Source organism: Malaclemys terrapin, chromosome 5 (assembly GCF_027887155.1).
Source record: "Malaclemys terrapin pileata isolate rMalTer1 chromosome 5, rMalTer1.hap1, whole genome shotgun sequence".
Lineage (NCBI taxonomy): Eukaryota > Metazoa > Chordata > Testudines > Emydidae > Malaclemys > Malaclemys terrapin.
In genome coordinates, this window is record NC_071509.1 from 39,889,010 (window position 1) to 39,905,098 (window position 16,089).

Consider the following 16,089-nt stretch of genomic DNA (forward strand, 5'->3'; position numbering starts at 1 on the left):
AGATTTTCTCAAACCATTCATTAGGGAGGTGCATGTTTGCAGTGTCTGCATGTTTTGAGGGCCCTGAAAAACACATCCCAAAGGGCAGATATAGATAAGCTTCCTGTTTTTCTAAATCACATATATCAGTAATTTCAACAGAAATCTTATTAGGAAGGACACAGCCTCGTACCACCCTTGACCCATTCCCCTCCTGGTTTCTTGCTAAGATACGCTAACGTCGTTGCAGAAGCCAGCTAAGACCTACTGATTTAGCTACTTTTGGCCATAAGCATGATAATCAATATTCCAATCATCGGTAGTGATCTAGGCATTTTGATGGTCCACCAAAATCTCCCCTTACATAAGGACTGAATAAATGTTGACTATCAGACATATATAACACACATTCACTTCCCTGTGTCATTAATAGCCCTTAGACTTATAAAGTGGGAAGAATGCTCAGTTTTGCTTTTCGTTCAACATTATGCAGATATTTGATCACTTTTTGCACTTTACTCAGTATGGACAATTAGATTTGTTATTTTAACTTTTGTTTCTAGTGAGTTTCTAGTCAGCTTCACTTTCTGCCTATCATTCACCAGAATAGCTACAATGTCTGGGTGCAAATACTGCAGGGGAACATTTTCTCCAGGCTACTGAAATGATGGTTGAGCTTGGTAAAGAAGTTAAGAACTGTTGTAGTTGTTCTTAAATTCAATTTCTAATTCAAAGTAGTAGATTGGAATTGCTAAATATTATAGGTGATGAGCAGTAAAAGGATTTGTCTCATATTGTTTATTTTATTGCTATATTTAATGGGATTAGAGAGAAGTCTGTAGTGAGTTTAGGCCTGGATGCTTATAGTCATGCACCATCAAGTAGTACAACATTATTGCTGGCTAACAAGGATTTTATTTAATAAAGTCTTGTTTAATAACAGTGTCCTAATAGCTCACATTCAAATTTGGCACATATAATGGTTAGAATTGGGAAGAAATGTTTTACCATACCCAGAGAACATCATTGACCCAACTGGGAGACCAGTTCTGTTTCTAGTTTGTCATCCCAGCCTGACAAAATAACATATCAGAAATCTCTCTTTCCTTTAAATAGCTTCCTAAGTCAAAATTCCTATCCTTTGTCTCTCCTTGATCCTCTGAAAGTCGTATGTGTCTCCTCTTGTTTTGCATTTAAACTGAGCTATTTTGATTAAATAACTCTCAAGAGGACTGAGATTATAATGCAATAGTCTTTCAAATAGTTTATTTTAGAGTTCATATTGCAATTATACAGTGCAGATATGAAATCTGTATTTCATAAATGTGTATTTCTATGAGATCTGCTCAGGAGATGAATATCATGGTCATTGTTCCTGACATCCCCGAATTATAAATAATAAAGTGAAGCCTAAATTGTTTGTTTGCTATGGAACAGCTGTATGAAAATCTCAGTTATTGATGGTATAGTAATTGCATCAAAGAGAGAATATCCTTTAAAATTATAATGCATTCAACTTGAGATAGGCATTCTTAAATCAGATAATCAGTTAAAATGGACATAAATCAATTCCCCCAAACTAGATATACAATAGTAAAACAAGTACATGCACTCTTAATTCAGACACCAAATCAGAATGTAGGGGAATTATTCAGGTGTTAAGTGGGGTTATACAGCAGATTAAGTTCTAACTAATTAGTACTGTATGAATGAGACCAGATATAAATAACCTTAACAATACCCAGCTTTCTGTTCAGCCTGCTTGCTCATTATGGTTTCCTGGAAACCATATTCTTCCTCAATGTCAAAAGATCAAGATCATTATACTAACAGAGATTCTGATGACGAATGTGAGGGAGACATGGTAGTACTCTATGGTCTGTCCAGTTTGACCGATCTATTTTTGTCATTAAATTTTATTCCATTGCTGCCATGCTCTCCTTGTGACTATCTACATGGTTGCTTAAATTGAATTTTGGAGAGGCATTCCTGTCTGATACAGACAAGTCTCTTAAAGTAGATTTCACAGAGTGTTCCTTTCCCTGTTGCATGCTCATTTAGTTTTAACATCAGAATAAAGAAATATGAATGATGATTGTGTAGTTAGAAAGGAAAGCAAATCCCTTTTGAGAAAAGTTAGCAACAGAAAAAACTTAGTCCAAAGGATACTAATACAACAGTGATTGCTTATTAATTCTTATTAGATATTAAATCCACAATCCTAGAAAGACTTCAATGGGGCTGCTTACAGAGTATAAGGGAATACATTTGCATAAATGGACAATGAGGAGGAGTTTAAATATATTAGGAGTAAAAGGAAATCTCATCAATAGTATACGCCAATTATTTGATGGTGTGACAAGATATACCTGTCCCCCATAGGACAGGAAGAGGATAATCTCATATTTTTTCAGCTGAAGAAGCCATGCCCCTTTGCCCCTGCTGGGCTTGCTCCAACTGGAACCACAGTATAAGAGGGAGCAGCTCAGCTTACTCTTGGCTCACTGTGGAGGAGAGACAACATGTGTTGCAGGCTCCTGCTTGGAAGCAGTCAGAGCCCCAGTTTGCAGAGGCTAGGCACACCGAGACCCAGGCAAATACCAAGCTGCCAATGGAACCCCATGAGGGGAAGGAGTCATTGGGACCTCTGCCTGAGGGTTACCCTGGGGAACCAGAAATCCTGCAGTCTATGGAGCAGGAAGACAGGGTAGGAAGTAGCCCAGGGGAAACCAGACATTGATCTGGGAAAAGAGTGAGCATATTTCAGAGGGATCCCCGCTGACCCACTAGTGGATACACTCACGGCTGATAGGGCCCTGGGCTGGGACCCGATGGTGTAGGGAGGGCCTGTGCCTACTTACCGCGGCCATTGACCCATTCCTGGGTGGCCCCATCAACTCCAGCCCTTAGACCATACTGTCCTGAATCTGAGGACAGTCCTACTGTCTCTGACCATTTGGCTTTCCCACATTGAGAAGAAAAGCAGTTATTTGCATTTGACTGGGGGGCTACAGAACACAAATTGGTAATGGGGTATACCTTCCCATGACAGATGGAGATAGTAAAATTTTTAATAATAATGATGGAAGAAAGACAGACGTGTTCATTAGACGTTTGTGTTATGTATTTGGGAATAAAGCAGAATTATTTACTTTTTAACACATGAGGAGAAAGAAGTACTTTCCAGTCCATTGGTAACTGAGAACTGGAAACAGGGCTGACTCCAGGCACCAGCTTGCCAAGCAGGTGCTTGGGGTGGCCACTCCGGAGAGGGGCGGCACGTCCAGCTATTCGGCGGCAATTCGGCGGACGGTCCCTCACTCTCACTTGGAGCGAAGGACCTCCCGCCGAATTGCCACCGCAGCTCGCGATCGTGGCTTTTTTTTTTTTTTCTTTTTTTTTTCCACTTGGGGCTGCAAAAACCCTGGAGCTGGCCCTGACTGGAAATATGATCTACTAAGGATAAAGATTTTTAAATCAGCAACCTCAGAAAACACACTAAACAGTCCTAAAAGAGTTGACTGAGGAGAGTTCTGCCCTTCTGATAGGTTTTAATAAATCTTGGAATACCAGGGAAACTCCAGAAGGCAAGTGGAATAACCTGAGTAACAATAAACCAGTTAGCCTGATATCAGTTCCAAACAAAATAATGGAAAAGCTAATATAGGATTCAATTCCTACAGAACTAGAGGATAGAGATATCACTAATACCAGTGAACATGATGTTATGGAAAACAGATCTTGTCAAACACCCTGATTTCATTCTTTGATGAGATTACATGTTTGGCTGAGAAAGATAACTGTGTAAATTCAATAGACTTTGTAAGGAATCTGACACATTACCACCCAACTTTCTGATGAAGAAATTAGCACTGTACAGTATCAATAAAGATCCCAAAAAGTAGTTGTCAATGGAGAAATCAACCTTGAATGGAGGTTTTTCTAATGGGATTCTGCAGGGATCAGTCCTCTTCAACTGTTTAATCAATTTCATATTTATCAACGATCTGAAAGTAAGTATAAAATCACTGCTCATAAAATTTGTGGGTGACACAAAGATTGGCGGAATGGTACATTTAGTTTCAAGAAATGCAGGCAACCCTTACAGAATGGGGGATTGTATCCTGGAAAGCTGTTACTTTAAAAATGATTTTAGGCTTATAGTGGAGATGCAACTCACCATGAACGCTCAATGTGATGCTGTGGCAAAAAAGGCCAATGTGATCATTGGCTGTATAAACAGGGGAATAGTGAGGAAGAGGGGGGAGATGATTTTACCTTGGTATATGACATGGAGAGATCAATTCTGTAATACTGTGTAAAGTTCTGGTGGAGTGAGTGCAGAAAAGAACCACAAAATGATTCAAGGGCTGGAGAAAATATCTTACACTGAGTTATTTAAGAGAGCTCAATCTGTTTTGTTTATCAAAAGAAGACTAATATTCAATGTATAAGTACCTTCATAGGGAGAAAATATTGGTTATTAAAGGGCTTCTTAATATAGCAGAAAAAGGCAGACCAAGAACCAAGGGCTGGAATTTAAAGCCAAACAAATTCAAATAAGAAATAAGTCACAACTTTTTAAAATGACAGTAATAACCATTGAAACAAACTACCAATGGAAGTAGTAGATTCTCCATCTCTTGATGTCTTCAGATTGAGACTGGCTACCTTTCTGGAAGATATGCTTTAGCCAAATACAAATTATTGGGCTCAGTACAGGGATAAATGGGTGAAACTTAATGTCCTGGGATATGCAGGAGGTCAGAATGGATGATGCAATGCTCCCTTTTGATCTTAAGCTCTGTGTCTAAATCTCTGCAGGATCAGTACCTGTATCTTTACGTATGTGAGTGAAGATATGTACATGCTTAAATGTTTGCAGAATGGGGGCCTGAGTCTTTAATCAAAGCTTCATTAAAACATTTATTTTTTCAATTGTTTGCCATGTTGGTGTAGCCATGTTGGTCCCAGGGCACTACTAGAGTGACAAGATAGGGAGGCAATATATTTTACTGATCCCACTTCCATTGGTGAAAGGGACAAGCTTTCGAGCTTCAGGTCTTCAGATTTGATGAAGACCTCTGTGTAGCTCAGGAGCTTCTTTTTGTCACCAACAGAAAGTGGTCCAATAAAAGATATTACCTCACCCACCTTGCCCCTTTCTTTTTCAATTGGTTAGTTATTCTTTGCTTATCTAATGAAGTTTTGAAAGATTTTAAAAAAGTAGATTGCTTCTCTTATGCCTTCCATGATGTCACACTTTTTGCATATAGCGAAATGAACTTACATACAATAATTAAAAATGTACAGCAGCAAGGAAAGTGATTAGATTCTACTTTTCCTACTGCAAGAATCCCTAGCTTAGGCAATTAAAAACATTTACATGCAGTTTGTAATTTTCACCTGTTATTGCAGTTTAATGTACCAGTACTCTCTGCTAACAGGGGAAGGGATCAATGAGGTTTTTTTCCCCTCTGTACCAGAGGAATTATTTCTTCAGGAAAAAATAAAAGTGTATATGAAAGAGTATCCTGATTCATCTATCATGACAGGCCAGTACTGAAACTGATTTACTTCACTTTCACCAATCCTTCATCATTTTCCCTCTGATCCCCCATGCTATTAAATTCTCTTTTTACTTGAGCAAACAAGAACACTGAAAAGAGCATTTACTACAGGAGTACATGAATGGACTGGGGCCATAAGAAGAAGTACTTGTGTCACTTGAAAAATATTCGCTATTATAAAAGAGAGGTGCATCAAAGGTCAAAATCTCTTTTGGATGTAATTCACAAGTAACTAAAATAGTGCTGTGATTTTACAGTAGCCTCTTTAAATTTTTATTTTATCCTACTTGCCTATTCTGATAGTACCACCCTTGGAAATACAATAAAGAGAAAACAGTTTGCTTCTTTCCTCACTTTTGTCTGACAGCTTCTTCAACACATCTCCCACCACAACAGCTGTTCACCAGGATTTTTAACTTTACCCTGGCTTTAGTGATTTTGGAAAGGGAAGATGCAAAAGTCCAGTTAACAGAATTATTTCTATCCTCTCATAACATAGCAGGTGTGGCAGTACCGCTTTCCCTCTGCTTCAACAAGGGCACCTGTCTAGCTGGATTGAGCGTTGTGCTAAGAGACGATGGTTCTATTCCCAACTGCCATTCAACCACAGTATAGATCTTGAGCAAGTCTCCTAACCTCTTAGTGTCTCACCTCTAAAATGAGGATAATAATGATTACCAAGCCTTTGAGGTCTATGGATACAAAAGTATGTGAAGTATTTTTATTTACAATATCATTTCTTGTATTACAAAACCGGGATTAAAACAAAAGGAGCACAACATACAATCTTGGTTTAATTAAATTAAAGTCACATATGTGACTATTTATCCTGCCCTCCTTTTCATCCTCCCAAAAGGCTTGGCTGACCCTGCTTGAATCTCCCAATTCAATACTCTATTGACAAGTGATAGTGGTATTGTTAGTGGATTGCAGTTAATTACTTTCTTAATCGTTCCCAATCCTCCATGCACTACTAGTGAATGTTAAAAAATGTGAATTTGATTAATAGAATGCACTATGTAATTCTATGTCTATGTTGTCATTTGAATAAGGTGAGCAGTTTTGGGTTGAGATTAGATATCTGATCAATAATTTAAAAGATTCTTCTTTTGTCCTTATGGTAGCCTGGAAGGCTTTTCTTTCAACAACAAAAAACCCAGAGAACTTAAATTACACTATACTGTGATAAAGTTACTCCATCCCATTTTAATGCAAGTTAAAACCAGCATGACCTTTTAGCTTGTCTGCTGAGCATAAAAATGAGGTAACTGATTGTTGTTTAGTATGGTTACAGGTGTATTTAAACAAAATATTTTCTATTTGTCAAGTAGTTTCTACAGAAAAGAACAAAGACTTTCGTATTTAATTGAAGTTTCTAATAAGAAACATCTGAGTGCACCAATCCCTACTGTAATCAGACCTGTTTGTTACAAAATGAATACATAAAATCTTAATGATTTACAATCAGGAAAAAAGATAGAATAAACAAAACCAATATTTTTAGGCTAATCTGGACTCCTCAAAGAGAAAATACTAAATTTACACTGGGCTTACAGATGCTGTGTAAATCTGCATTGCTCCATGTAGTCTAAATACATTGTTATAAATGGCTTGTAATAAAAAAGTCTTTTGGTCTGCCTCATATTGTGGTCAAACATGAACACTGGGGCAAGGGAATGTGGTAAGAGGTAAGGTAGAACCAGGCTCTACACAGCTGCTATGTGCCCCCATCCTTCACAGGTGGATGGGGTGGTGGGAAGTGGGTGGAGCCTTGACTCTACTCCCCCAACATATCTTGCAGTGTAGGTCTGCTGGCATGTCAGGGAGTGTACTCCATTCTTGAAGCAGCAAGGAGACTGGCAGGGAGATTATTACATGGGGAATCGTAATTTCCCTCCCAGACTGCTTCACAGTACCTCTTATCATGGACAAGATCACAAACTGATCATCTAGGCCTTAGTGATGGATAATCTGTTTCTGGAAATTTAAGCAATTAATCTTCTTACAGTTTTTTTTTTATAATAAACGTTTAGAAACTCTATCTGATATATTGACATAGTTCACAGTACTTCAGTTAGCTCAAAAGTAGACCATTTTGTCATGGATATAATCATTTGGTTTCTAGTTGTCATGTAGTTGTGCTAGACAGCTCAGTGTTATTTAAACAAATCCATTACTTTGGCTTTCACTGTTTCTATTAAAATGGATCAATATCCCAACAAATACATAGTTAATCATTTAAAAGAATCCCATGAATACTTTGTTCTCATTTCTCTTTAAGTATATTCAAATATTAATTCTTCAATTTGCATAAGAAACATCTGTTGTTGTCCAACATTAAATTAAAGCTGTATCACCTTTCGCAAAAATTACATTCAATGACCACACTATAATTACTAAAACAAATGCAATAAAATTATTCACAAGAGAGGATGAATAGACAATGCACTAATCCTGTGTTCTGAATGGGTCCCATCCTGCAACCTCACTCTACACAATACTAACTCACAGAGCTGTCTACTGTAGAACATTATTATGCAACTCTGTTCATTTAATTTTGTTTTAATTGAACAGTTCCAGGATCACAGCAATAACTACATGGCAGGGGAGCATGTACTGAGCAATATCCGTCTCCTGTGATGCATAAACTACTCATCCTGAAGCCTTCGGTGTTTATCACTCAGTGGTTCTGGAGATGTAAATTACCAAATACTGAACATGAGTATTTTACCAAATAGCTATCACTGCAAATATTTTCCTTTATTTTTCTCTGCAATTTATTTCTTCTGTTACTAACTTTTGTTGAGATTTGAGATTATTTAACTTTATAGTACACATCAGTATCTTTAATGTTATACAAACAGTAGGCCAAATTCAGACCCTACATTATTTTATTGCCGAGTAAATTTTGCAAAAATGAATTAGCAATAGTTTACAGACAAATTTTTCAATAATTGACCTAAACTGAAAACACACATACACACAAACAAAGTCTGAACAATGTCAACAAATAAACTAGACATGAATGGTGTCTAAGGCCAGGTCTATATTACTGATCATCGGTATAACTACATTGCTCAGGGTTATCCGAAACCAACACCCCTGAGCAACGTAATCATACTGACCTAACCCCCGGTGTAGACAGTGCTATGTTGATGGGAGAGCTTTGCTTCTCAAGAATGTGTATTAACTATGCCAATGGGACAAGCTCTCCTGTTGGTGTAGGAGTGTCTTCACTTAAGTGCTATAGCGGTGCAGATGCATTGCAGCAGCTGCATCAATGCAGAGTTTTAAGTTTAAACCTGCCCTGTGTCTCTTAGAAAGGATTTTTTTAGAGAATAATATATAATATCCATTGAGGGTGGAATTAACTACATCTGCATAGAGTCTGTGTGGAACGTGGAGAGGATGGGAGGTGATATTAACTTCTTCAACTCATGGCCAATCTATGTGTTTGCTGTTCAGCCCCCTTGTGGCTACTACTGCAGCCTATGGGCTAGAATGGTAGACACAATTCCTTTCCCTTGCTTCAGTGGGTCACCAATGTCATTGGTTTTGCATAAAATCCATGATCCTTCCCCAGTTCACCGTGTAAACATCACTTTGTCTATTCCACCTCTCATTGTTCTTCTGCACCAGCATATATAGGCTAGCACAGTAACGAGTTTTGCTGCATGCAGCTGGTGTGCAGGCACCACCCTTAAGCCACTCAGCATCTGACCCTCCAAAAAAAATAAGACTAATTGGAATAGAGATCCTTGTTCCCACCTTTCAAATGAAAGGTAAATTTAGCCCGCATAGTGAATTTTGAAGTTGTAATCACAAGCAAAATTATTCATTTTAAAAGATTTTTTTATCCAATCAGGGAATAGAAATGTTTCATGTGACCTATATTCCCAATTAGAACAACAAGAATTTTGAATTGTGTATATTGCATACTCAAAGCAATACTCACAGCTAACAGTTTCATGAGCAATCCACAGACTGAAATGTGTTTGTAGAAAATAGTCATCAAAATATTTCAAATAGTGTAAATTAATGGAAACATTTTAGATTTTTCAACAGGGGTCAATAAGCATAGCTTATTGCAGGGATTGGCAACCTTTGGCACATGGCTTGCCAGGGTAAGCACTCTGGCGGGCCGGACCGATTTGTTTACCTGCCATGTCTGCAGGTTCGGCTGATTGTGGCTCCCACTGGCTGCGGTTTGTCGTCCCAGGCCAATGGGGGCTGTGGAAAGTGGCGCGGGCCGAGGGATGTGCTGGCTGCTGCTTCCCGCCACCCCTATTGGCCTGGAGCGGCGAACCACGGCCAGTGGGAGCCGCGATCGGCCGAACCTGCAGACACGGCAGGTAAACAAACCAGCCCGGCCTGCCAGGGGGCTTACCTTGGTGAGCCACATGACAAAGGTGGCTGATCCCTGGCTTATTGGCTTCAATAGATTTGTGCCAATTTACATCACCTGAGTACCTGGCTAATCTATTCTTGGACAATTCACAAACAAGAGAAATGGCTGAATACACTGAGGGATGGATACTGTTCCCCTTACTCATATTGAGTAGTAACTTCCTTTGTAAGCGGAGCTATTTATTTCAATCAGATCTACTTTTTGACTTTTTAAAAAGAAATTTTACTAAAATATGTTCTGAAGCTAAGAAAGATTACTTAATACAGGCTTCAGAACCTCTTAGAGTAGAATTATACATACAGGCCTGATTTTGCAAGGAATGCATTTTATGTGCTTAAAAAGTGCATAGGAAATAGAAATGTTTAAATAAGATTAATTAAAGTGAATGGTGTATTTGGAAACAGGGAATTTGCATGCACAATTATGTATCCAGCTGAGACCACCCTGAGCAAAGAAATATAATTTTCAGAAATGTTTTTGTGCTCATAATTTCACACAGATCACTACTCTTATGTTTATTTAATATACACATCCCTTTCTTTTTTGTGCCCTTATTTCTCCTATGTAAACAGATACTTACAGCCCTTTTCACCTTTCACTCTAACAGTGGCTCTAATAGTTTCCTTGTTTAGCAGTAGAACTGGGTTTACACACTGAGAGTACAGGTGAGAGAATCTGCACCTATGCAAATTGTTTGTTGCAGATTGTTCACCTACTATAGTTCTGCTTTTCAAGTTCATCCATCAACTACTGTTAGCATGCAAGTGGCTTGTCAGTGTGCTCTAATAAATAACAATCTATTTCACTGAATCCTGTGTCCCGGCTTCTTCCTTCAATTAGTAATTTCCCAAGGAGGGGAAAAAAATCTGTCATATATATTCAACTAAAATCAAAACTATGTGTCTTCCTTCCACATTTCCTAATTAACAAAGTTATTTCTGTTTAGAAACTTTGTCTCAGCAATTCTTTGTTCCTACTTTTCATGAAATGAAACTATATTGAAGAATTTGTGATATCATAAGGATTTTCATTACATTAGATTTTGTAATGGGCCAAGGTTGAGAAGAGTTGCTTAACCCAATCAGTTTCAGAAAGTGCACTGCTACAAGTGGTTAAGCCTTACATTTCTTTCCCAGACTCTCCATTATTAGGCTTGCCTATTGAATTTCTCTCCCCCGCCACCCTTCTGATTGAGTGTGAATGACAGAAGAATGCTGTCACTGGACTCCACAAATTGGATAAATGAGATGGCTCCTTCATCCAAGTTCTTTACAAGATCGAGAGGTTATGGTCTTGGGCTCCAGCGGTGACTGGATTCCAGCCACTGGGCAGTTAGCAAAGGAAGGGATCAGGCCCTAAATGGTTTTCCCAGCATCTTGCTGTCTCTGATGGGTAATACCTGGACTTGAATAGCCTCTAATGGACAAGCACAAGCCTTAAATAGCCTCCATAAATATTGATGCTTCTGACAGATTTTGACAAGTTGCTAACACCATCTCCAGCTTCAGTTGACAAGTGTTTTGAACTTTACCACACAGAATACTGCAGATATTATTGGTGCTGTAACTACCTATAGTTCTTAAAGTTCCACACACTGTAAAGCAGATGAGCAACAGCTAAGCATCGACAGTTTTTTAAAAATTGAACCATGGAATCTGGGAAGCTGGATGACTACCATCTAACTTTAGGGTTGAAAATTCAAACTGCTCTGCAGTGTTTCAGCTGCACAATTCCCACTGACTCTATTAGGATTCACACAGCTACAACCCACACAATTCTGTACATTGCAAATTTACCTATAAATGACAAAATTGGAGGTGGGTTATTTAGAGCAGATGTTCCAATGTATACACCTCCTCCCTTTTAGTGACACTTTTTTCTAAACAAACTGCAGGTTTCATTGCTGCTATCATTTGGAGCTAATGAGAAAAATATCACATAATGAAGTTGTTGGATTTGTTTTGATTCAAGTTACTTATTAATGACGCATGTGGGCAAACACCTGCCTCTTTCCAGATTTCCTTATTATTAAAATTACTTATTTCAGATATTTTCTATGCGATTTATTGCTTCCTAATTGTTTATTTTTGTCCTGGAAGGAAGAATGGTTTAATGGCAAAAGACCTATACTGGGGCTCTGAAGGTTTTCGTTCAGCCACAGGCCTCCTGTGACACCTTGGGCAAGTCACTTCATCCTACCTTATTCCTCAGTTCCTGATCTGTGAAATGGAGATAGTTCTTCCCTACCTTGTAGGGGATATATTTGTGGATGATTGTAATGTACTCAGATATTATGGTGATTACATCTATAAAAGTACCTTGATAGATGTGATGCAATTCCTACCAATTGGGTTTTTATTTCAGCCTTTTTTTTTTTTAGACTTTTTGATCTTCAACCTTGTTTGCAATATTGTTGTAGCTGAGTTGGTCCCGGGATATGAGAAAGAGAATGTCAGTGAGGTAATATATTTTATTGGACCAACTTTTATTCATGGAAAGGACAAGTTTTGAGCTTCATAGATGTCTTCCACATGTCTGGGGAAGATAACCAGAATGTCCAACTAAATATACCAGGGATTGGCAACCTTTGGCATGCGGCTTGCCAGGGTAAGCCCCCTGGCAGGATGGGATGGTTTGTTTACCTGCCGCATTCACAGGTACAGCCAATCACGGCTGGCCACGGTTTGCCTCTCCAGGTTAATGGGGGCAGCGGGAAGCAGTGGCCAGCACATCCCTCAGCCCATGCCGCTTCCCACAGCCCCCATCAGCCTGGGACAGTGAACCATAGCCAGTGGGAGCCGCAATCGGCCGAACCTGCAGACACGGCCGGTAAACAAACCGGCCTGGCCCACCAGGGTGCTTACCCTGGCGAGCCATGTGCCAAAGGTTGCCGATCCCTGAAATATATGGTGGGACAGTTTATTAAACTTAAGGGGTTCAAAAGTAACTAAACTGGAGGGAGGTTATTTAAAGCAGATATTGCAATGTATGCAACCTCCTCCCCTTGCAAGCACCCACGTGGTCCTCTACTTTAATCTGTCGTACTGTCCCCACCTTCACTTTCTGGCTTGGAAAGATAATTATATTTTAAGCAAGAACTTAAGCTCCTACTTTTGAAAACCTTGACTTCAAATCTTCAAATGTATTATAAGATGTCTGGAATTGATTATCCCTATCAACAGTAAACAGCCATGGTCAGACATCTAGAGAGAAGTAATGTAATCTTCCATTTGTATACAGATGTGAGATAATGGTCTTGAAAAATGTTAATAATCTCATCAGCTATCTGTCTCTATTTTATCCCATTGCAAGATTGGGGGGTTAGACATCACGAAACATGTAATATATATCATATGTAATATTACAATGTATCATTAATCAACTATCTCATTTACATGCAATGCAAAGATGGTGGTGGCAGTTTCATCCCTTATAATTAAAGGAAGAATTTTCGAATCCCTTTTCTAGACCTTGACAACAGAACACAGTATGTCAGATAATAATTATTAAGATGTGGCAAGTCTTTATCCTCTCTAAAAATAAAAAAAGACAATTGGAATTTTAATGTTCTGACATGGACAAGGGTTTTTTTTTGATTGTTTGTTTTTCCTGATCACTTCTTGTATTTTGAAAGCAATATAAGTTATAGCAACTTTTCAACATTTTAATCTACTTTTACTCAATAGCTTCAGTAAATTAATTGAAATGAAATGTAATCCTTTCAGTTTTTTCAGGTATGGTTAGAAACAACTGTTCCTAAAATATACATTAATTAACTCCATTAGTGAATCTCTCTTTAGTTCATATCCATTGCAGATATCTAAAATATTTCCAATATGATAGGATATGGCAAACACATTATGATTTAATTTCATGATCAATATTCAAAGCAAATACAGACAGGTTTTATTATTTGCCTGAATTACAAGCCATTCAAAAATGGTTTTATATAAAACAGATTTTTATTTTTTAAATTAGGTCATTTTCATTCTCTTATGACACAGTCTTTACACTCAATTGAAGACAGAGGCTGAATAAGAATAATGTCTTTTAATAATTTCAATAAATTCTGCTAAGTGTCAAAGAGCCAGTTTAGTGATGATTAAGTAAAGAAATATTGTAGAAGTTAGGCCTGGTATACACTACGATTTTAGGTCGAATTTAGCAGCTTTACCTCAATTTAACCCTGCACCCGTCCACACGGCAAAGCCCTTTTTTTCGACTTAAAGGGCTCTTAAAATTGACTTCTTTACTCCACCCCCAACGAGGGGATTAGCGCTGAAATCGGCCTTGCAGGGTTGAATTTGGGGTAAAGTGGATGGAATTCGACGGTATTGGCCTCTGGAAGCTATCCCAGAGTGCTCCATTGTGACTGCTCTGGACAGCACTCTCAACTCAGATGCACTGGCCAGGTAGACAGGAAAAGTCCTGCAAACTTTTGAATTTCATTTCCTGTTTGGTCAGTGTGATGAGCTGATCAGCACAGGTGACCATGGAGTCCCAGAATTGCAAAAGAGCTCCAGCATGGACCTAACGGGAGGTATGGGAATCTGATCACGGTATGGGGAGATGAATCCGTGGTAGCTGAACCCTGTTCCAGTAAACAAAATGCCAAAACATTTAAAAAAATCTCCAAGGGCATGAAGGACAGAGGCTATAACAGAGACTCGCAGCAGTGCCACGTGAAAATTAAGGAACTCAGGCAAGCCTACCAAAAAACCAGGGAGGCAAACGGCCGCTCTGGGTCACAGCCCCAAACATGCTGCTTCTATGATGAGCTGCATGCCATTCTAGGAGGTGCAGCAACCACTACTCCAACCCTGTGCTTTGACTCCATCAATGGAGTACAACGCAACACGGAAGTGGGTTTTGGGGACAAGGAAGATGATAGCTCACAGCAAAGAAGTGGAGAAACCATTTTCCCTGACAGCCAGGATCTGTTTCTCACCCTGGACCTGGAATCAGTACCCCCCGAACCCACCCAAAGGCAGGCTCCTGAACCCTGAAGGCAGAGAAGGGACCTCTGGTGAGTGTACCTTTGTAAATATTACACATGGTTTAAAAGCAAGCGTGTTTAATGATTAATTTGCCCTGGCCTTCATAGCCAGTACAGCTACTGGAAAAGTCTATTAACTTGTCTGGGGATGGAGCGGAAATCCTCCAGGGACATCTCCATAAAGCTCTCCTGGATGTAATCCCAAAGCCTTTGCAAAAGGTTTCTGGGGAAGGCAGCCTTATTCCGTCCAACACAGTAGGGTTAGTTGGGTTTGTGCTGCATGTTAACCCGGAAACCGCAGCCCCTTCTTTTAAATTGCCAACCCATTTTAAATGGCCAACCCAACGGCCGCTTGGTATGGGAAATGAGGGCGCTGCTGTTTGAAACCATTCCCACATGTTATGAAGGTTAAAGAAGCCAAAAGACTGTGATTTACCATGGCTGCCTGCAAGCCAAATTCTGTTGCCCAGGCCTGCATGAGTGATCTCTCACACCAAACTGGCAAGCCCTCAATAAGAGGCAAAATGTGACCTTGTAATGAAAGCACATGTGTTATGTAATAACAGCAAGGTTTACATGAAAGAGTGTATCCATTGTTCTATAAAATGTGTCTTTTTAACTACCACTCTCCCTTTTCTTCCCTCCACCAGCTGCATAAGTTTCTCCTTCCCAGAGGCTAGCGAAGATTAGAAGGTGAAAAAAATGCATGCGGGATGAAATGTTCTCTGAGTTCCTGCTGTCCTCCCACACTGACAGCACAGCAGAATGAGTGGAGGCAGACAATATCAGAATGCAGGAAAGCACAATATGAACACGAGGAGAGGTGGTAGGCTGAAGAAAGTAAGTGATGGGCTGAAGATGACAGGTGGCAACAGCTTGTTGACAGAAGACAGGAGTCAATGCTCAGGCTGCTGGAGGATCAAATTCATATGCTCTAGCGTATGGCTGAGCTGCAGGAAAGGCAGAGGGAGCACAGAACGCTGCTACAGCCCCAGTGTAACCAACCACCCTCCTCCCCAAGTTCCATAGCCTCCTCACCCAGATGCCCAAGAATGCGATGGGAGGGGCTCCGGCCACCCAGCCACTCCACCCCCGAGGATTGCCAAAGCAACAGAAGGCTGGCCTTCAATAAGTTT